This window comes from Cuculus canorus, chromosome 4 (assembly GCF_017976375.1).
Source record: "Cuculus canorus isolate bCucCan1 chromosome 4, bCucCan1.pri, whole genome shotgun sequence".
In the NCBI taxonomy this organism is placed as follows: domain Eukaryota; kingdom Metazoa; phylum Chordata; class Aves; order Cuculiformes; family Cuculidae; genus Cuculus; species Cuculus canorus.
The window spans coordinates 45,453,176-45,477,364 of NC_071404.1; the positions used below are offsets into that span (position 1 = coordinate 45,453,176).

General features: G+C 37.1%; 1 long non-coding RNA gene across 2 annotated transcripts in view; it reads right to left on the reverse strand.

Annotated features, from left to right (window-relative positions):
- The window catches only part of LOC128852125 (uncharacterized), a 269,245-nt gene that overhangs the window by 201,087 nt on the left and 43,969 nt on the right, over window positions 1–24,189 (reverse strand). For both annotated transcript variants that reach the window (XR_008449772.1, XR_008449773.1), the window contains exon 2: window positions 3,995–4,058. This is a non-coding gene — a long non-coding RNA (uncharacterized LOC128852125). The remainder of the gene's footprint in view (window positions 1–3,994; window positions 4,059–24,189) is intronic.

Here is a 24,189-nt window from a genome sequence, read left to right on the forward strand (position 1 = left end):
TGGAACTGTTGGAACAGGTCCAGAGACAGGCTACAAGGATGATCAGAGGGCTGGAGCACCTCCCATATGAGGACAGGCTGAGAGTTGGGGTTGTTCAGCCTGGAGAAGAGAAGGCTCTGAGGAGACCTTGGAGTAACCTTTCAGTACCCGAACAGGGCCCTACAAGAAAGCTGGGGAGGGACTTTTTATAAAGACATGGACTGATAGGACTAAGGGGAACAGCTATAAATTGGAGAAGGGCAGATTTAGACTATAAGGAGGAATTTCTTCACCTTAAAGTGGTGAGGCACTGGCACAGGTCGCCCAGGGAAGCTGTGGCTGTCCCATCCCTGGAGGTCTTCAAGGCCAGGTTGGATGGGGCCTTGGGCAGCCTGATCTGGTGAGAGGTGTCCCTGCCTATAGCAGGGGGATTGGAACCGGATGATCTTTAAGGCCTCTTCCAATCCAAACTATTCTATGATAAGATCAGCAAAAGAACAGTGATATGACATTTATTGTCCTGAAACTGTTAGGTCAGATTTGGCTACTGCTTACTATTAAAGTCAATGAAGAGTACTGGAATACAAACCATGATGTGTCTGCTTTCAGAGACTGCTAATATCCCTGATTACAACTGAAGTCAGTGAAGTCTAAGAGTATGCAACATCAGAAATTAACAATTAATCCCTGCAAATACATTTAGAAGTACTTGATGAGTCCATACCAATTAAACAGCAGTTAAACAGAGTTTGCAGAGCAAGTGTGTGTATGAACACCACAGATTGTTTGGTTGCCTAAAGCACTGTAATAATAAAACAATTAGATTTTATTCATACATAATTTTCATTGGTATAAAATACATATTTTATTAAATAATAGTTTAATACTTAGAGATCAGTAATGTTAAAAAATCAAATGTGACTGACGGCATAGAAATCCCTGTATTCTAAGTCATCGATTGTTCTGTCTGAAGGAGCATGGCAAGTATGAACCGAAATATTTTGGTTCTGGAAAGCAACTATACAAATACAAGTCATTTACACCATGATCCATGATGTTTTGTAATGAGGTCCAACTTGACTAATAGAAATGCATAAGAAAATAGATTAACCATTTCATCCTCTGGTGAGTATCATGCAAGGAAATGCTGATCTTTCAATCTATAATTTAATGAAAACACTAAAGATTGCCATGAAATCATGAGGCAGTTGGGTGCTACCTGGATATAATGTTAGCATTTGCTACTCTGCAAGTTAAACAAATATACAGAAATAATAACAACTACAGTTTAACTTTTTCTGACATAAAACTAGAACCAAGAGATCGCTCACTTCTTACTAACTAGATAACACATGTATTGGCATTATGTTAAAAACTGTTATGATTTTCTGTTTGTCTCAGGTCAGAAAAACACTTGACTCAAAGGAATGCACTAAAAAAGGAGATTCCCCAAACTCCTCATTATCCTCAGTGAACCGTAGAAAGAAGGCTACTTGTTCTGGAAGCTGTCATTAAGAATGCCAGAAAAAAAAAAAAAAAGCAGGTTTACTGCTTTATCACAAAAACTAGAGCAATTTCTTAACAAAAAGCAAGAGCCATGACATCTTTCTTTATTCGAGGAGTTAAACTTTAGGAATTAAATACAATTACCTGTTTTTTATTCCAAAACATTTATTTTAAACTCCCATAAAACCTTTTGAGCAAGACAAGGGAGGGAGGGGAAGGATAAGAATTCATTTCAAAATCTGCAGTAATTTACAGAATTTGTACAGCAGTTTACCCTTAGCAGAGTCTTCTCAGCATAAAGAGAGCTAGTCCTGAAATAATATCAATTTTCACCTTAATATATTGTGTTGTACCTTGAATATTATTCATTACTAAAAGGCTCAGACAAGTTCCATTAAGGATTTCATATTCTGCAGGCTTTAATGTTTTTCTTAGACAGCACATTCCAGAATAATGCTGGTCATAACTATTTTTTCAAGCATTGCACTCATAGAACTCTTGCTTTGACGCTGCCCATGGCAATGTATGTGACTAAAACCATACAAGAAACACCTGGACAAAAATGTTTTGATTTTCATACTCCTCTCAACACCAATACCATACAACTGTCTAAAGCCCCAGTAACGCATTTGTCAGCTAGCTCCCTTATCTGCTTATCGATAAGAGCTCACTAAATCACAAAAAGAAACAGAAGTCAAAAGAAGAAAGTCAATGGATATGGCCACTACCTCTAGGCCTGCTTCTGACCATGTGTTACCTCCAGTGCTGCTGCTGGCTTCTTGCTAGCTGCTCAAAAATTTTGCCTGTCAAAGAAATGCCTCCCGGAAAAACAGGCTGCTAGAAGGCCTTTTTTCTTTAAAGGTATTACTGCTGAATACATTAGTGCTGATATATAAAAAGATGTGGGCAATATTGTTTCTACAACCTGACAGTATACTATAAGGAATGTGCTTTTTTTTTTTTTAAAGGAAAACTGAAACTTCTTCTGAACACAAAGGCTGTTGTCATGCCCCTTCAAATCCCATGTGATACTCCAGCTTACTCCAGTTCTTTTACTGAAAGTAAAAGGATTCCTACTTTTGCTCACACATGCTACAATGACTATATTTATTGTCTTTGTCACCATGTGAACCCAGTACAGCAAGACTTTTTCAACAGGGATACATTAAAAACAAAAAACAGCAGCAACAAACCCCCAAAGAACAAACAAAAAACCCAAAATACCACTCTAACAGAATTCAGGAAAAGTATCATCATTAGTTTATCCTCTGACAATATCTTTATGCCAACTGAAAAATACTTATTTCTTTCACTGCATAATCGGAATGACATTTTGCAATCTTGCCAAAGCAAAAAGATAATCCCACATAATAACATGTAATTTAAAACACATGGTTCCCATAGGAACAGTTCAGGCAAACAAACAATTTTGTGATGGGTACAGCAAAAGACCATGAACAGAACTCTGTAACTCAATGCTCAAGAAATGTTATCTTGGTTGTAAGGGCAAGGTTTCCAGAACTTTTAAATAGTGTGAAGATATTATGAGAACAGTTTGACTAGCAGACAAAATAACTTCTAAGTTTGGGTTTTTAAAAAAAAAAAAAACTCACGCCAGAAATAAACAATTACAGATGTATTAAAACACTTTTACTAAGCAATTAATTTTACATGGGGTTTCTTCGCACAAGTTCCCCCTCCTTCAGACCACCATGGCAAAGAAATTTATTCTGGAAAATAAGTTACAGAACAGTATTCTGTATCTGATCTCTCCTTCTACACAGGGGGTATCTGTTCAGCACGTGTCAGATTAACTCTGTACCCACTCTATTGGCACAAACAGAGTATTTGTGGCACAAAGTTGAGTATTTTCAGCCATTGCGCTCTCTGCTGCACCACTATTACTCATCCAGCACAGATTCATCTCAGCAAGTACAGTTCATATTTGTAGGTTGTCACAACATGCTGAAATCCTAGGGAAATTTTCCAAGTTCATTTTGTCTGAAAATTATTTGGAGGATGCTGGAGACTAGGACCACAGGATTGAGAGAGAGGAAAGATAGGACAAGACCAGGAAAGCATGGCTGTCATTTATTTTTTCATTTTCTAACCAAGCCAGTTTCTTAACATTATTTTTCTCTTTGAGATTTCTATAGACCACCATACAACAGTGATGGAAACCAGTGCTGCAGAAATAAACTGTGGCACACAGAGTTTTAAATAAATGGGGGTATGTTTTGAATATTTTATTCCTTACTTTATCTGCACTTATAAAATACCAGAAAAGGCTGAAAAATGCAAGTGAGTCTGCAGTTCATAAATTTCAGGGATTATTTCCTGATGATACATCTTTTGCCTGACAGCAGGGAAGCAGCATCATTGTGAAAACAGGTTATCCACCTAAATAGTTCTGGTTGAAAGTCTACACGATACAGCAAGCCCTTCTCAGGAAATGTGAGTATTAGTATGCTTTTCAGATATTCAAACACTGCAGGATTTATGAACTTACCCTTACTAGCCTGCCAGAAGCTTATTCAGTTCATCTTCCTTCTGCCATGGTTTTCTGATCACTTCTGCTGAAAAGATAACAAAAGTTACTTTTGATAACACCAACGACTCCCATTTGAGCTGAGCTAAGGCTGCCAGCTAAAACTGGTGTAGAGAAGCAAGAGTGTGGACTAAAACTGGCAGTTTGATTTTTAAACACTAGTGTCTGCAATACTTACGAAGAGCTGAACAGAAAGACAGAAAGTACAGTTCTACAGCATAAACAGAAGAAAGATCGGACAAAGATGAAAGGTTTATTTTGTACCCTTTTTGACTCTTCTGAATTCAAGCCCTGAAATTTAGTAGCTTACCTATAAAACAAAGAAGCAGCATCAACACGGGCATCCTAAATGGTCCTGCAATAAAATCCCAAGCAATCCAGTCCTCAGAGCTAGCAAGTTTGTACCAAATTGCATCTTAGTCTGACAGCTAGCCCAAGTTGATCCTCATCAACTTCGGATGAGCTAACAAAACCGTGCTCCAAGTTCCAGCTAGTCTCTAATCAGTTTCATATAATTTTACATATTACCATGAGGAATTATCTTCCTTAGAGCAGACCTGAACTATTCAAGAACCATAAATAACATGCGAGACCAGAATCAAAACTACTCCACAAAAACTCAGAGCACCTAAAAGGCATAGAAAACTCAGGAGTAAACAGAGCCACACATACCATCCTGACTGCACAAAGAAAACACCTGAGACTCCAATTAGCAGAGAATTTCAACATCTGTTTTCATCAAGGATATTACACATGTCCCTAAATACTCGGAAAAACACTAGGTAAGACAACCATACTCCGCAGTAAACAGACTTAAAAAAAAAGAAAACATTCAGGCCTAGGCAATAACTTATGATTGTGAAATTCACCTCAACAAAAGCTGGACAGAAATGGACAAGTCTTACATCAAAGGCATAATAATAAAGATAAACTTTCCACTAGTAATCAGTTTTAAATTAGATTTTCTTCAACTTCTTTATGGATAAACCTATAAAGCTCACACAATCAAATTATTTCTTCTAAATGTTGAGAAAGCAGAAGTTAAGGGAACTTTTTTTATTACATTTATGGTTTGGTTTTTGATAACAAAGAGAACACACTCTACAGAATTCTCATTCTTTTTCTTCTTTCTAAGGATAAGATTAACTAAATTAGCTAAGTATTGTCTATGTTTAATCAGTACTCTGATAACCTGGAAGTAATCAGGTAAGAGGGAAGAGAAAGTTCCTGTGAACAAACAGAATAAGATTTATTTTCAAAGAATTGTGTCAGAACTTTTCAGTTTTTTCAAACAAAGTAAGATATGGGCTTAGGGAAAAATGAGTGATTCAATCCAGCTGGAAATACTTTGATTCTAGTAAGTTTTAATAAGAACTAGATTTATAATTAAAGTGGAATTAATATTTACACCACCAAGATGTGAATCAATGTTGTTGGTGGTTTTGACCAATATATTCCAGTGATTAAGGGTATGTACCCAAACTGAATTTTCTGCCTGCCTCAATGAATATATTGGAGGTACAGCCTACAAAAAAAGTGCCAAGTAACAGGTAAAAATAATAAAATACTTCAGAGGCAATGGGATTACAGGTGCCAGTCATCAATAGTAAAATCATCTATTTAATATGAAATAAAAATATCTATTGAACCCAAAATTTACACTTCAGTTTTTTCACATGGTGTCTCCAAGTCTCCCTGCCCCTAATCTAACCCCAATGACAAAAATTTTGTATTAGAAAGCTGAAACGCTTCACCATTCAAGAATGTTTCTTTTTCCATTTTTGTGCCAACCAAACCTAATTTCACCCAATTTTACAGATACTTCTAGCAATTAGAAGCTGTATTTTTAGGCAAACAAATGTCTTGCCAAAACAGATCTCACTCAATCTTGTACAGAATATTCACTTGAGAAAAGTGAACTTACTTCAGTAGTACACAAAGCACCGGTGTGGTACTACATAGCCAGTCTATCAAACAACCCCCCCAGTATTGCTCCCCATTCAGGCCTTACATGCTCCTCAAGGCCCATTTATTTCTTCTCACTTTTCATAAATATCACCCCTAGTTGAAATTGAGACCACCTGGATTTTTTCATTTAAAAAAAAAAAAAAAGAATTAACTACAAATGGGTCATTTGTTACACCTGTTAAGAGAGGGGCTTGGCCAGAACTCTCATACCTTCTGGATCCAGAAGCTTTTGAGGTGTGGTAAAGTTAACTCTTAAAGTGATCAGAATAAAGATAGGCTCTGAAACAAAGCAAAAAATAAGAAACAAGAGGGAAATGAGCATCACTTTCACCAATCTAGCTGCAAAAGACATTCACAGTATTTAAACTGAAGTGAAAGATGACTATTAATAGAATAAGTTAGTACTTGTGGGTTTTCCTTATTTTCCTTTAGAGCATTCCTATTTAACTAAACCCAACATACCGACTTTGTTCATCCACAAGATGTATGCATTTCTTTGTGCTAAAATGATCTCATGTCACTATTGTGTATTTAGTGATAAGAAGGTCTCATTTCAGTAATAAAGCCATGTGGAATGCATTACTCAAAGGCCTATCAAGTATAAAACAGCATTTATTTACTACATTGAGAGAACAGAGTCCTTAAAAGGTTATTTAGACTATAGCACAGAGACTAAAATATACCCAGTATCCTATTGATTTGACAGTCTGCCATAACTGTGTCGTATAGTCTTAATTAGAACACAATACACAGACACATACCCTCTTCTGGGAAAACATTCTCAATTACAAAAAGCCACAACAAGAATAGCTCTACTTTTGACAGCTGGTATGTACATATTGTCATAATCTTGCTGGATACCTACTGGTAAGTGAAAGGTATGCGTCTCCTGAATCTCTGAAAGGTAATGTCAGATTGAATAAATATCAATCAGTGTTATGGTCCCATCCACTTGCACGACACGTTGCTGGATCCAGCTTTTGCTGAGGGGCAGGAAGATTGCTTGCAATTTTTCTTTACCAACACAGATCATACATCTATTCAGATCAAAACCAGGATTTCTTTAGGAAAAGCAAATGCTTATCAGGTCTTCATCTCCACTGAAAAATATCACAGCTCCACCTCGAGGCAAGAACCAGTGAATGTTAGCAGAAGGTGCAGTCAAGCTGAAGATGTATTACAGCATATAGTCAGCCACAACCATCTAAACATGGATTGACACCTCCCATTGCCCCTTTCTGTTTATCTTCTTAGCATTAAAGAAGGCATATTTGTGCATGTGTTTGGACAAATTTACTGCCAAAAATTAAATTTATATCAAATTGACACTAATTTAAAGAGCGGGATGATACAAATCAAGCTTAACAACACCCGACAGAAGTGTTCCTTCAGGAGTAGGATGTATTGAAGTTTCTCTCAGAAAAGTGCACACATTCAAATTTCAGATCATTAATTTCTTCATGGTTGTATTCTTCCTAAATGAGCAGTAAAAAGATGATTACATTTCATATATTGAATCAATATTCAAATATTTTGAGATAATCAACAATTTCAACATGTTACTAAGCATTGCCAGTAAGTAACCTGCTGTTCAAGAATTAATGCTTTTTTTACTCTTTTTAAATGGGTTATTTTCAAAACTGAAGTGAAAAAGTATCAACTTGAATAGTCTTCAGAGTACTTCAAGAGTTTTGAAATGACAAAGTAACAGAATTTAGAACCTTTCTAACAAATCCGGATTATGTTAGTTCGATCTGCAAGCAAAGACAGACTTAACAAAAATATCTGCTGCACTTAAATGGATGATCATTAGAGTACTGAGTTAGATTTGTTATGGCAGTTGTAATAGGATTGGTTGAAAACTACCAAGAAATGTAAATAGTATTTGTAGTGGGAAAGCAGAACGAGTTATACCTGTAAAGAAAATTATTATAGAAAAATGGAAAAGATTCATCACCGATGAAGCTTACAGCTATAAAATAAAGAGAGCGCATGAGCAGTCAACTTGAGTAAAGAGTGGAATTAACCGTTCTGGAAAAAAAAAAGAACAATTACGGAAGACTGACAGCAGGACAATTTTGAAACCAAACGAAGAAAGTCACTTTGCAGGTAAGAAATAAAATAGATGAAAAGAGGCTGAAATTCTGTCTTATTTAAGGGAAACAGAGCTCTGCCATTAAGATTCAAGGAAAAAATCTCACCCTTGGGATACATATATGACTCATTCACTTCATTCTCAAGAGTATACAAACTCTTCTCATGACCTTGCCAGCACTGATAGGAGCTCTTTAAGATTGGAAGTATTGTAAAATAATTGATCAAATTTATAACACAATCATATTTAACAACCATTGAAGCCAATAAGGAGCTTCAGCAAAAAACCATTTGATGAGTTCCAAGATGACGGGAAGATGAAAGTAACTTTTAAGTTGGATAAATAGGAGATTCTTCACTAAAGTTTCCCGAAGTGAAGATTAATACAAAAAATATATTCCAAATCATTGATAGCCCAAACTATGACTCTTCACAAAAGCTACAGGGTAAGCCTACTAACTTTATTTGCCAAATTACATAATTTCTAACTTTATGATGATATGGTATCATGATAACACAAGGTTATCATGATGCAAAAAATGCAGTACAAAAATAAGATGTAGTTTGATTTTAAAATTCAGTCAGCATCTATAATTTGCACTGCAATCTCTTTTACAGTTTATTAAAATAAGTGTTAGCGAAATATAATTTTAATTCTATAGAGCTGAACAGCCTCATATAAATTTATGAGTGCAACAGATGTTTCTGCTGGCTCATTTAGACTGCTTTTCCTTACATTCCCCTCAGCTGATGAGGTGCCCTTCTATGTTACAAGGAATTCCTTTTACATCACAGTGGTACAGCTGGTTAAAAACACCACCTGCACTCATAAATGCCTGGGTTGTATTTAGCCACACTACATAGAACTTGAGATGCCTACTGGAAGGTGGAGATGAAGTTTTACATTAAACTGGATGACATTTGCACACATCCAGTGGTTGAGTCCCTAAATATTGTTTATGCTGTCAAAATAAGTCAAAGTAGGATTTTGCCAGGTTTTTTTTGTGGTGTGGACCAACACACGTTCAGCCTGTGATTTACCATGTTTTCTGATTAACATAGCTTGCTTTTTCTAAAGGGCACATCACTGTAGCTCTCATAAGTAAAATGAAAAAAAAAAAAAAAAGCAGCTGTCAAGTCTTAACTACTTCACTTCTTCTAACTAAAACAGAGGAAATGATATATTTCTACTCCTTGACTGCATGAGCCCAAGCACCTGCTTTCTCACAAATATTTGGCTTTTTTCTTCCCCTCAAAACTAGTTTGCTTTGGCAAGCAATGCAGCCAGCAAAATTGCTTCTGTATCATTAAGATATGGAAAAAAAGTGTTTATAGAAGCAGTTGCACTGAAACACTATACAAAATTTAATAGACATTCAGACATATTTTTTATTTATCTGATATAGATTTGTTATCGATCAAGAGACAAAAGTTGAATCTTTAAATTAATCAGTAGCCTCAAAGCTGCTTTACTTATACTTTAAGGAAGAAACGACTCATTTAATAAAATCTGACACATATCGTTTTTTCCCTTACTCTTGCAAATATTTTATTTAAGCAGCTGTTCACATGTGCCATTCACACTAATTTTAGGTATCAAAAAACTTCCACAAGAAGGGTAGATGGAGCAAGATGCTAAGAAGTTTGCTGCAGAACATACTGTTTTCCAACTAATAAAGATCATTCATGTCACAAAATATTACCAGGTTTTAAAGCATTACTATGTTGTTTAGCTTTTGGTAAATGTAGCATAAAAGTGCCAAACCATAAATGTCATAAATTTAAAAAAAATAAATTAAGTGGCTCCTCTCTTAAAATGCAATACTGAATAATTTCAAAGCTGTTATTTGGACTTACAAGTCTATATTTCCAAGTTTTATTTCACTAGGGTTGTTAAAATTTCCAACAAGTACCTACCTTTTCTTTTACAAGCTAAAAAAAAACTTTCAAACTAAACAAATGGATGATTTGATGATTCACCTTTGCAATAATAGTCTACTTTAAGGAAACACATGCCTGGAACTTAGGACCTCTATTACACTTCTGGTAAGTAACAATAATAATTCAATTATCACTGAGAAATGCTACTTTAGGAGGATCTATATACCCACAGTTTTCTGGGTTGTTTTTTTGTTTGGTTGGTTTTGGTTTTAACAATTAACTACTGAAGTTAGAACGTGCAAGGCTAGAACATTAATTGTTTCATACCAAAGAGTCTGTTTACACTAATGAAATAAGCAGAACTACTAGTCAGTCAGTTTGAAAGGACTCTATTTTCAATCCTGCTCTACTAATAGGAGACTTAATTAAACAAAAGCATGATATGTAGAAGCAGAGGGAATATATACATATCAATAAGGTATTTTCTTCTTACTGTTCAGAAATTACTAGCTGCTAAAACAGCATTCTTTTTGTTTGCCTTGGTTTAATAGCAGACTTTAATCTGGAAATCAATATAGGAAGAGAGAGAAATCTATTGCAATCATTAAAAAATCTTTCTTTTAAAAGCTTCCCCAGAGGTCTTATAGATGTTTATTTGTTACCAGCTGATATAACAAATAAACATATAACTCCTAAGTCAACCCAGAATCTAAAAGCTGGGCTCCAGTCACTGCTGGTCACTCACTTGAGCTGCAGGATTTACTGTCACATCATAAAGAGAGAGGAAAACAAGTATTACATCTGTTTGATGTCACACTCCTCAAAGAAACTTGTCCTCAGACAAGGAATTACAGTAGTTTTCTTAATTCTAGGAGTCTGTTCTACTTTAATAAGTACTATTGGTTAATAAGTGTCTGACAAGGCTATTGAAACAAAGGCAGAGCTAACATTAACATTTACAGTAGCGTCAAGATGTTGAGTCTACCTGTCAGATGGTAGTCTTGGCTAAAATGGATGCTTAAAAGAGATCTACATGTTCCCTAGCCTCTTTCTGGGGGAGAAAAACAATCTACTTTTGAGCAAAGAACAGCTTATTCCATATGTCACTGTCATACCTTGCATTTTATTTCAGTGAGCAAGAGAAAACAGACTACTTATTTGTTATAAAGCAGTTTCAGTCAGCTTTGAAATATTTGTTTCAAGCACAAATCCTCCTTTTCAGAAATCAAGTGTTCAGAATAAAACCTTCAGAAAGTAAATAAATACAAGATTTCCAGCAAATCTTTTGGAGTATCATAATTGTCAGAATCTAGAATAATTCTTCTAAAAACATGGATTTGATTCTAGGTGGAACAGCTTTAACACAGTCTTGTCCATCTATTCATAAATAAACCTGGTGGGTGTATTTAGCAATGCTACTTATATACTGCCAGTTTACTTGCAATGTTATTTTGTGGACATAGATATTATTCCTAACAGTAACAGAATTTCCTTTAAGAAAACGCTTTTTTTTCATATAGATATAAATACAGAGATTATGAGAGGAGGATTGCTCAATTCTGAGGTATTTTAACAGCTAGAATTCAGGCCACAGATATATCACGTGCTTGTACGGTCAAATTTATATAGAGGTGAAACCTTTAAAATGTTTGTGCAATAAGCTAACAAACTGTAGTCTAAATGATGTAATAGATTCTCTTTCTGTGTCTGCCAAGAGACTGAATAAGACTTATTACTACATTAAATCAAAACACTGATTATGACACACTGAAGACTTAGGTTCTAATCTCTGAAAATTTTAGTCTATATCTACAAAATTAAGCCAGCATACAATAGTAGAATAGAGGAAACAGAAGAGGGGGGATCTTCTAAACTGTATTATTTAATTATACAGATAGGATTTAGACTGACAGTGACTTAAAAAAAAAAACTTGTGATGAAGAAAATTATTATCTTGTCACATTTCATGATGACATTCCCATGTATCCTGAAAGTCCATAAGATCTGAACACCTCTTTGCTAAGTGTATTTCCTTTTAAATCCAGGAAAATGATGCAGCAGCAGTAGAATGGGAGATGACTCTTATTTTCAAACATCTTACTGATTTCACTGAAGGACAGAACGATAAAAATAAACTGGGAATTCTGCTTGAAGCTTTTGACTCATTAGTTCCAGATTTAAATGTGGAGTTAATTAGTTAAGATTTAAAGGGTCATGAAAACTGCTTGGCCAATCAGACATTCACAAGTCTATGGGGCTGGATGGTATCCACCCTAGCGTTATAAGAGAGCTGGTGGAAATGCTAGCCAAACCCCTTTCCATCATCTACCAGCAGTCCTGCTTGTCTGGGGAAGTTCCACTTGACTGGAGGCTGGCAGATCTTACACCCATGTACAAGAAGAGCCAGAGGGAGGATCCGGGAAACTACAGACTTGTCAGTCTGACCTCAGTGCCAGGGAAGGTCATGCAGCAGGTCATCTTGAGTGCTATCACACAACGCATGCAAGTCAACTGGGTGATCAGGCCCAGCCAGGTTAGGTTCATGGAAGATCCTGCCAAACTAAGCTGATCACCTTCTATGACAAGATGACCTGCTTATTAGGTGAGGGAAAGGCATGGATTTACTGGACTTCAGTAAAGCTTTTGATACTGTTTCTCACAGTATTCTGCTTGAGAAACTGGGTACCACTGGCCTGGGCAGGCGCACCCTCTGCTGGGTAAAAAACTCTCTGGATGGCCGGGCCCAGAGAGTGGTGGTAAATCACAGAATCACAGAATCACAGAATCACAAGGTTGGAAAGGACCCATTGGATCATCGAGTCCAACCGTTCCTAACACTCCCTAAACCATGTCCCTAAGTACTTCATCCACCCGTTCCTTAAACACCTCCAGGGAAGGCGACTCGACCACCTCCCTGGGCAGCCTGTTCCAGTACCCAATGACTCTTACTGTGAAGAATTTTTTTCTGATATCCAACCTGAACCTCCCCTGACGGAGCTTCAGGCCATTCCCTCTAGTCCTGTCCCCTGTCACTTGGGAGAAGAGGCCAGCTGCCTCCTCTCCACAACCTCCTTTCAGGTAGTTGTAGAGAGTAATAAGGTCTCCCCTCAGCCTCCTCTTCTCAAGGCTAAACAACCCCAGCTCTCTCAGCCGCTCCTCATAAGACTTGTTCTCCAGCCCCCTCACCAGCTTTGTTGCTCTTCTCTGGACACGCTCCAGAGCCTCAACATCCCTCCTGTGGTGAGGGGCCCAGAACTGAACACAGTATTCGAGGTGCGGTCTCACCAGCGCCGAGTACAGAGGGAGAATAACCTCCCTGGACCTGCTGGTGACCCCATTTCTGATACAAGCCAAGATGCCATTGGCCTTCTTGGCCACCTGGGCACACTGCTGGCTCATGTTCAGTCGGCTGTCAACCAGCACCCCCCAGGTCCTTCTCTTCTGTGCAGCTCTCCAGCCATTCTTCCCCCAGTCTGTAGCGCTGCATAGGGTTGTTGTGCCCCAAGTGCAGGACCCGGCATTTGGTCTTGTTAAACCTCATCCCATTGGTCTCGGCCCAGCAGTCCAGCCTGTTCAGAAATGGAGCTATATCCAGCTGGAGGCTGGTCACAAGTGGTGTTCTCCAGGGCTGGGTTCAGCCCTGTTCAATATCTTTATCAGTGACCTGGATGAAGGGATTGAATGGACCCTTAGTGAGTCTGAGGATGACACTAAGCATCTATCTGCTGAAGGGTAGGGAGGATCTTCAAAGGGATCTGAACAGGCTGGATCCATGGGCTGAGACCAACGGGATGAGGTTCAACAAGGCCAAGTGCAGAGTCCTGTACTTGGGACACCACAATCACATGCAGCGCTACAGGCTTAGGGAAGAATAGCTAGAGAGCTGCCTGGCAGAGAAAGACCTGGGGATGTTGGTTGACAGACAACTGAACATGAGCCAGCAGTGTGCACAAGTGGCACCTTGGCCTGTATCAGAAACAACATGGCCAGCAGGACCAGGGAAGAGATTCTGCTCCCATACTCAGTACTGGTGAAGCCGCACCTCGAATACTGTGCTCAGTTTTGGGCCCCTCATTATAAGAAAGACATTATGATCCTGGAGCGTGTCCAGAGAAGAGCAACGAAACTGGTGAAGGGGTTGGAGAACAAGCCGTATAAGAAGCAGCTGAGGGAACTGGAGTTGTTTAGCCTGGATGAGAGGAGGCTGAGGGGAGACCTTATCACTATCTACAACTTTTTACCTGAAAGGAGGTTGTAGAGAGGTGGGTGTTGGTCTTTTTGCCCAAGTGATAAGAGGAGAGGGAATGGCCTTAAACTGCACCGGGGGAAGTTCAGCTTGGACATTAGGATGAATTTCTTCACAGAAAGGGTTATCATGCACTGGCAGAGGCTGCCCAGGGAGGTGATTGAGTCACCATCCCTGGAGGTGTTTAAAAGACGGGTAGATTAAGTGCTTAGAGATATGATTTACTAGTGGACGGGTACAGTTGGAGTTGATGATCTCGAGGGTCTTTTCTAACCTACTGATTCTACGATTCTATGAAACAGTAAACTAAGTTAAAAAACAAAATCAGAAAATAAGTTTCTCTGAGGAAAAAACATGATGATATAGAAAAGCCTTGCTCTAATGTTCTGCATTTAAAGTATTAATAAGTCTTAATATTAATAACACAGCAGTGTAGGAAAAATAATTATTGAGTAATATTGACTAATATTTTAATAATTATCATCTACATTAGGATTTTATTTAAAGCCTCTGTAAGAGAAAAACAACCTTAAAGAAGAATGTGTGCACCCTTACTGAATTACTAGAGCCCTAGAGAATTACTGTGGATATCCAGGCAACCATTAACCTGCTGTTATCAAACTAAAAAAAGAACAGTTACCTTGGCAACTGCTGTATCTGGCATTGCACTGTGTTACTTCCAAGACAAAAAAATGGTCTTAGGAAAGAGTTGTGGAGGCCTTGCAGTTTTACATTTTCATTGGCAATGTCCTTAGGGACATCACAGCAGATTTGTAAAACTATCCTAACTCTCAATTAAATAGAAAATAAATTCATTTTCTTTATATGAAATTAAATGACACCTAGATGTATTCTCCATCTTAGTTAATATACAGACCATAAAATTAGTAGGGAGGATTTCACTTTGTTACTTTAGTATTAAAAATATACAATGAAACTATATATGATATAGCAAAAATAATTCATAGAAAGAAGGGAAGGAAAACAGTCAGTTGAGGACACATGCCTTTCACACTCTGCAGAGTCTGCAGGGAATGAAGATGCTCTTGGCATTACTTACACAGACCTTATAAATAGGCAGACTATACCCGCTTCCTTGGTCTTCCCTGTAGCTACACTTCCACCACGTTTTCCAGGCTGCAAACTGAAGTTTAACCATCTCCACCCATCCTGCTGCCAGCACTTTCCTGACGCATTACAGGGTGCCCGCAGGAAAGCTTAGCCAGCTTGAGGTCCTCATACCCATTGCCCTCCCTGTGCTTCCATTCCGATTACCTACACCAACCACTGAGCTTTGCAACCATATTAGCTGTTCTAGCCATTTTCACAACTAATGTTCGGCCGCAAGGTGATAGAGACATACTTTTGCAGGCATTACATGAGAAGTTCAACTTTCTCAACTATAGGCACAGGTTTTGACAGATGTCGTTTTAGCATATGCACCTGAAATAGAGAATTGAAATATTAGTGCTTCTAAAATGAAGAAATAAATCGGGCTGATCTGAACTCAAGCATCATGGCTTATTAACTATTTTTTTTTTCTGATGCATTTACAGGTGTTCTTCAATCACTACTCACATGTCTGAATGTGAACTGTGAAACACCATTCCAACTACAGTTAGCTGAAATCAACCAAGCTTCTTTTGTCTGCTTGCACCAGAATAATGCCTCTCAAACTAAATTTACATAGGGAAAAAACTATTAATCAGATTACTCTGAAGATTAATGTAATACCACCCACATTTTATCAAACATATAGATGGTTACTATGTATTTTACAGAGAATTATAGAATTAGTATTATATAGAATCTTACCTGTATTATAGGATACTAACTGTGCCATCACTTACTGACTGCATCACAGGTGCACATCACAGAGGAGCTAGAACTTCTAAAATTTTAAGTAGTTTTAAAAAGCTTACTTGTTTTATTACTAAATTATGTAGAACTTTTTCCAAAGGAGAACAGTATGCTTTTATAGACAGTCTGACATAAAATTAGGAAACTAAGAAGCCCATTTTAAAATGGTCTAAAAAGGTCACAAATATTACGGAAAAAACAATTTAATGTTTTTGGTGTAGGAAGTCTCTGTACTTCTATGTACACTATATATTACAACACTGGCATCCAGAAGCATAACTAAAATTTCCTTTCCCATCTTGAAGGAAAGAATTGAATATTTTGAAAGAGTTTTAAAAACTGATTTAAATAACAGTTCCTAAAAAGTATGGAGAACAGTGGCTGCTTCTATTTCCACACAAATAAGCATGTTTCTATCTTGAACTTTCCCACAACAAAAAAAGAGAAAGAAAAAAAAATCCTAAAGGCAGGTTTAGGGTATTAAAGCAGAATTGTTAAGACAATGAGGATGTGGTATACTGAGAATTATACTACAGGACAGGAAATCATCTACCCAAATTCTTGGGTAACCCTTCTTCCACTGAATAAACAACAAATTGCCATTTGTTGATGACACAGAAAACAGCTTTTGTACCTGGAACCTTTCAATGCTGTCAACTGAATCTTTATCAGATGGACGTGATTTGAAGCACTTTCTGCTTAAGGTCTGAGGATACACTTTGCACAGGAATTCCAGTAATTCTGGCTGTGGATATATTCATTTGACTGGTTACATCAGTGCTATGCATGTTATTTCAACCTAATGTTTTCTTAGTTACTGAGAAGCTCAGCCTGGAATTATTTAAACTCATCTTAAGGAAAAAACAAACCCACCTGACCTCCCACAACCCTTCCACCATATGAATAAAGAAAAAACTACAGTCAATGGATGAATCTGAAGGTTTTTCTTTCATTTTTAGGCCTCATCTTGCATACATAAATGTTTTGGAACTAGAGACCTCTAGACCTATAGAGAAACTTTAACTACTATTTACCATTTATACAGTATAACATCTAAGCCTCTGTGAAATCATATGTAATCTAGTCAAAAGTCAAGCTTTTCTTACCTTCCTAATTGACCATTGCACTTTCTCATTATTTGACAGCTACACAAGATCTTAAAAAAAAGTCAGAAACAAAATTATCCAGGCAACAGTTACAAGTCAGTGTTGTTACATACTACCTTTATTATTAGTCTTACACTGGCTTTATTCTTCTGTTTATACTAGATAGACAAGCCACTGAAAATTGCAGCCACTCTCTGTTTTACAGTACTGCCACCCAGTAATGTAGCTGGACATAGGAGAATCAGAAAATCACAGATTTTCTACCCTGTGAACAGAAATAATTTTCCAGTTTCTCTTTACATTTTCTCTTTACAGGTTCTCTTATATCATCCTATAGCCTTCTGTTTTGGTGTGGTTAGAGAGTTAAGTATCTCTTTTTCCTGTCAATTTGCTGAAACTTTGGTGGGCCAGCAGCTACTGCAGGAGGCCAAGCCACCACAAAGTGAGGTCAAAAGCAGACTTTTTTGTTGTTCTTTCCAACACTTTTTGTTGTTGTTCTTTCCAACACTTACTGTGTCCTAGAATTTTGAGTGGATACTTTTCATGTGCTGAACTAAGAGGATCAAGGAGTAACTTTGCACTACTTGTTAACAGCAGAGCAAACATATTTGAGACTACCATTAGCAACAGATTAACTTCATATTACTACTACTTACTAGGAGTATATTAAATTTTGTATTAATGCTTTTACTTTGAAATGGATATTATCAGTGTCTCACTAACTTCTAGTTGTACGACCCTCCTAACTCCATAAACGCACTCCTACAGCACAGGTAGAAGTTCAGAGAAAGCAGATCAGAAGACTGGTTTATTTCCATACCAAACTTAGATTACTGATCTGACTTGTTTCATAAAGTTTTTCAAGAATATTATTTTCTTTATACTACATACTTCAGCTTTCTATGAATGAACACATCTGCTTCCTGGTTTTGAAATACATCAAGACCCTCACACACAGAAAAAAAGAAAAAGAAGTGTATTAATAGTTTAGTCACTGATATTAGCTACATTGCAGAGAAACTGAGGGTTTTGCTACCTGTGCTTACAAAACTCATGTTTGGCCAAGTTCTGGAACACATAGGTACTCTGACAGAAGTTCTGATTTATACTGATTGTGCACTAGCCTACTTTGACTTTCACTCATCTTGTTAAGCTAATATTTTACTTTTTAAGCAAGAAAAAGCCAACTACATATTAGGTAGGGCAATTATCATGCAAGGTCCAAAGCAGATACATCACAGAAAAAAAAAACAAACCAACTTTCAATCAGCATCTACCTCTTTTCCAACTCTTGTACCACATTAGGGTCATTTGACCAATGTCAGAATTCTGAAGTATTGCCTAGTTTCCACTACCTCTTTCACTTATGGATCCAGGATGTTTACCACATAGAGCATGATTCTCATGGGTGACTATTTACAAGGGTTTTTATGAAAATCTGACCAGATTTCATCCTAAGTAGTCCTGGAATAATTATTTTATATTCTAAATGAAAACAGCAGCAGAGCAATTACCTTGTAGTAACTACTCCTTTCAAAACTAAACCTAAAACCGAGCTGTTCATATGAAATTCCTTCATTATTCTCCGGAAAATAATGCTTAAGCTATTACACCAGATTCTGTAGGTCATTATTACAGCTCTGCAGCTTGGAAACGTTAACCAGTAGTAGAAAAAAAAAGATGGTGAGCAATATTAAAATCTGCTGTTTTGAGAATAATGTTTCAAAATAGATTGCAAGGCTCAGATTATGCCTGATAGCTCTAACAGCTTTCAGTAACTGATTCATAACGCCTCTAACACGTTCACTGTGCTGTAAAAGGACAGGTTGCCCTGTTCTCCATTTTGGCTCATTGAAGAATTATTGCTCATCAAAACGTTGAATCTAGTCCATTGCTTTGATTGCTTTAATGTGATAAAAAGTAGCATCCCTGATAAAGTATTTCTCCTTGCTGACTGTATTTCTGCTGTGCACCAGCAGTCCTTGAATCCCAGTGTGTTCCCTCATATCATAGTATGACTGAAGAACTACTAATTATTTTTGGCATGTTTTTCACAACACATGGGTTTTCAGGCCACAGTTGAAACAAGCGGTTCTCAAAAGCAATTTAATTTACAAAACATAGTGCTTTTCCTCTACTTCATTTCCTCTTAAATCTTTCTATATTGCCTTAAATTAAAATGTGATACGGAAAGGATGCCAAGATGTTGATATCGTCTGGACAGGGCATACCATTGTGTACCTAGGCAGCACCTGGAAGAATATGCTATGAAGTATATTGAATCGAGAGGATCTAGTGTCAGTGAATCACAACTCCCCCCCAAAAAAATTCACGTACCAATTACCACACTGTTTCTGCAACATTTTGTGAGCACTTCCACTCTTTCTTTTTCACTGGTCAGGTGCTTATGTGAAAGCCTTAAGCCTATACTATACTAAGGTTTAGATCTGTAACAGTAAGTTATATACTCAGTGTAACACAGAAGTTCCCCAGGGCCATGAAGAGCAGGAACAGTACAAACAGATTCTGAAACAAAACTGTTATTGAGATAACTGACTAAAAGTCTTTGAGACCATGCAGGCAAGCCATGAAAGCCAGCAATGTTTTACAATACTTCCTGCATATAAAAGACTTTACTACACCATTCAGTGAAGCATGACCATCTCAGATTGTTACAGTTGTCGCCCTAGCTGAAAGAGTTTCTTGGAGATGTTTTTTTCCTCCTTTAAAAGAAAAGGAAAAAGAAAAACAGTTATCTTGGACTAGGTTTGCACCTCTTTGTCTCTTAGTCTCCCTTTACAATGATTACTTTTGTTCTAAATGCATTTTTCACAATACCAGGTAAACAGAAGTGAAGTTTGCAGAAAGCACGCAATTGTCAGCTTTCTAAAGAAGAGGCAGAGCTGTATTCATAATGTAGAAAAGTGAAGAGCCCACCAGTCCAGGTCTGTGGATGCTGCACCAGATGCCAAAACATCTATGCACCAAAACATCTAAACTCTTATGAAACTGAAAAATTGTAGTTTCTCTCAGTTTAACTCTATGAGAAGTTGAATTCAGAACTCAGTGAAACTTAACTTAAAATACCACCAATACACAAAAAAAGCAATGAGAGTAAATAAACAGAATCAAGTGTATTTGGTTTCAAACAAAGCAAAAAAAAAATTTCACAAAGAAAAACACAACTCTAAGAAGTGACTTACTTTATTTTTATTATAATCAACTCTTCTTGAAAAGAATGCTCAAGGCTAAAAAGCATATTTGCAACCTCTTCTACAATATGGCTCTATTTGTTTAAGTGCCACGGGTAGAGTCCATCTGCAGTCTTAGTATTTAAATGTAAGTGGATGATATTTATTCAGCTAGTACATTTTTTTCTGACATTTATATTACCTCAAAGGACAACATCGCTTTTGGAAATTCTATTTCAGATTAAACTAATTGAACTTTTGAAGGCATGGTAATATTGTCATGAATCAGCAGTGTTGATTATGGCTTTGAAGGCACAACATATCATAGAATTAGATTTTTTTTTTCAGCCTCAGTGAAAAGGACTCATGTTGCATAAGAAAATAAATTAAGTGAACCAGACCCCTAGAGGTATAATCTCTAAATGCCCCACTCCCCTAATGAGCATACATACACATACTTTGAAGGTGTTTTGTCTTTACGAATAAAATTAAAGCTATTCTAAAATTAAGTTTACTGCCTTTATTGACTATTTCAGCCTAACAGAGTATTTGAAGAAGTAAAATAATATATTACAATGTACACATTACATACTCAAGGTAAATCATTTACTCTGGAGTGATCAGTAGCTTGGGAGATTCTCTGGTGAAAAGGACTGTGAAATCTAAACCTAATTACTTGTAATTGAGGAATTTTCTTATTTAGAGGTCCTTAATGTAAACCCAGATCATGTGAATTCACAAACAAGCACTAAACATAATTTTCCATCTGAAAAAAAAAATGTTATCCTGAGAAAGGAACCATGGAAAGGCAACAAATCCGCTTCTTCTGTAAACAATACTATCTATCCCCCTAACTGTCTCTAAAGGAGTCCACAGTATATAAAGACGAGCAAGTTCTTATAAGCTGTACAACACTATTAATGTGAATTTTCTAAAGAGGTTCACACGCTAAATAGAAGGAAAAAAACCTGATCTAGAAAAAAACTTGTCTGCTAGATAATTGTAAGAGTTTTTGGCAGGCAGGAAGAACATTACTCACTACAGAAGCCCAAAATCTCACAACTATGTGGGAGGGAATGCGAGCAGGGGAAGAGATGCAGGAAGATGGTAAAAAAAAATAAAATTTAAAGCACTCTCGCTCTGAGATTTAACTTGTGCTTTCAATAAAATATCTGCCTATTCTAAATGGAATTTGTCTTTAAGTATGATTCAAAGAATAAGACTCTTCAGGATTCGCATATCCCTTCATATCATTTTGCTCACTTTTTTCTGCCCTAGCAATGATTTGGTTGTTTACAAGACAGTGGGAGAATTTCAATAAAAGGATGGAACGTGCCTCTAAACAAATTAGCCAAAGCTTCCAACTCTAACATTCACCTACGCAGAAAATGTAAGGGAAAATCCCTCATATTCAGTGGATTTTAGACTACCATACCTTAACAAAAGTTACATGCTTGAACAGAAGGTACCTGAACACACGCCCTTGCTGTGTTCAAGAACAGGCTTATTGAATGTAGCCTCTCTCAACAGACTGCTGGAGGATGCTTTCCTGAGGATCTGAAGTAGGCTTGAGCACAAAACAGGTGCCGAGTCATTTAACTGTGATACAATGGAAGCAAGCATTCTGTATGTGCTTAAATTCAAAAAAAAACTTTAAATAAAGTCAAATTAGGCACCACCACAATTACAGTTGGACACTCCACCCCACAGCTGGTACTCAAGTCCTTTTGTGGCTCTGGATCTAGAAAGCCTGCTATTCCACAGTACACTGATTTGATACACCAGATTAAGCTTTCCATGGCATGCAACAATAAGATATTAAATCATTTTCTACAGGAAAAGATCACTTTAAAGCTACTTGGGATCAAATACAAATGTCTACTGAGACTAAGCCCTGATCTCCCTTGTTTCAGAGAGAATTGCCCAAAGCTCAAATAATTAAAAATTTAAACCTGGCATATTAATTTGTCTTTTACATTTGCTAAAAAGGTAAACATTATTAGAAGTAAAAATTGTACTTTCATACAAAGATGGACATTTTGTGTAAAAAGAATCTGAAAGTTATGATCACGGACAAACTACTGGAAAAGAAATGGACAATCTGAAGGCAATTGCTATATAAACAAAAGAACCTTAAAAATGTACCATAGTTTGAGGAGAAAAATTTATATTATACCCTGTTCACTAGGATGTAAACCAATGCTCGATTATTTCTAATAATTCAAATTAAATAACAAGTATGAACTTCTCTGAAATAAATATTGAATTTAAGCCTACAAAAAGACAACAAATCAATATGCTTCACCATGCAGTGTCACCACTCATCAATTAGCATACTTGTGGAAGATATACTTGCAAGCCTCTATACAGGCTGTTTTCTTGGAATTGTATTGAAGCACAATCTGAGAAAACCATGCTATTGCAGATCTCTGTCCAAATGTCTTACTGTCTAAATTAATCCCTCTCCACAATAATAAACTCTCCTTTTGAAACTGAATATTAATGAAGGAAAAATGTAAAAAAGGAGAAGTTTAGTTATTTGGCTTAAAGCATATTTACTGCAGTACACACTTTATATATGACGCATCAGTCTTCTTCCACTAAACTGACACTCCACCATGCCTAAGCAAAATTCTGCTTGCTGTGGCAGCAGGGTACAGTAATGGTGAACATACAGGACAATTCTTTGCATGCTGTATGAGGACAAAATGTCATCAACACAATCACCTCCCTGGGCAGCCTGTCCCAGTGATTGATAACCCTTTCTGTGAAGAAATTCATCCTAATGTCCAAACTAAACTTCTCCTGACACAAATTAAGGCCATTCCCTCTCGTCCTACCACATATCACTTGGGCAAAAAGACCAACACCCACCTCTCTACAACCTCCTTTCAGATAGTTAGTTGTAGGTAGTGATAAGGTCTCCCCTCAGCCTCCTCCAGGCTAAACAACTCCAGTTCCCTCAGCTGCTTCTCATATGATTTGTTCTCCAGCCCCTTCACCAGCTTTGTTGCTCTTCTCGGGACATGATCCATGATCTCAAAGTCTTTCTTGTAATGAGAGGCCCAAAACTGAGCACAGTATTCGAGGTGTGGCTTCGCCAGTACTGAATATGAGAGCAGAATCTCTTCCCTGGTCCTGCTGGCCACGCTGTTTCTAATAGAGGCCAAGATGCTATCAGCCACCTGGGCAAACTGCTGGCTGGTGTTCAGTCAGCTGTAAACCAGCTCCCCCAGCTCTTTCTCTGCCAAGCATCTTTCCAGCCACTTTTCCCCAAATGCACTCTTTGACAATGTTCTGACCTTCACCATTCCAGCCACAGTACAAAATCTTCCAGTAAGACACACCAGGTGAAATTACATTCTTTATTTGCTAAACAAGACAAGGCAATTCTTTTCCTCAGGCAGAGAAGAAAATTATATTTGTTCCTATGTCAGATGCTATAGTGAAAGATATTATTACACCTTAGAGTTTCATCTTCAAGTTAAAGATGTAGTTGAACTTGTTTTTAAAATAAGCGTGACAGCAACATTCACTAAAGTCAAAAGACCACTTCTTCCTTAGGTGGAATGTAAAAGCATTTACATCCTCATTATGCAGAACAGTTCTTTATGCATTATGAATGCAACATCTACAAAATTAGGCATTTCAATTACTCTGAAGGATTAAGAAAATATTGTAGTTGGAGAATAGAGGACAATTCTCTTTACACACAGTCTCTACACAGACTTTTAGACACTACATTTGTTATTCTGAAAGTGTTTAGACAGTTCTTTCCATTTGTTCCATACCATAAAGGCAACTATTTCC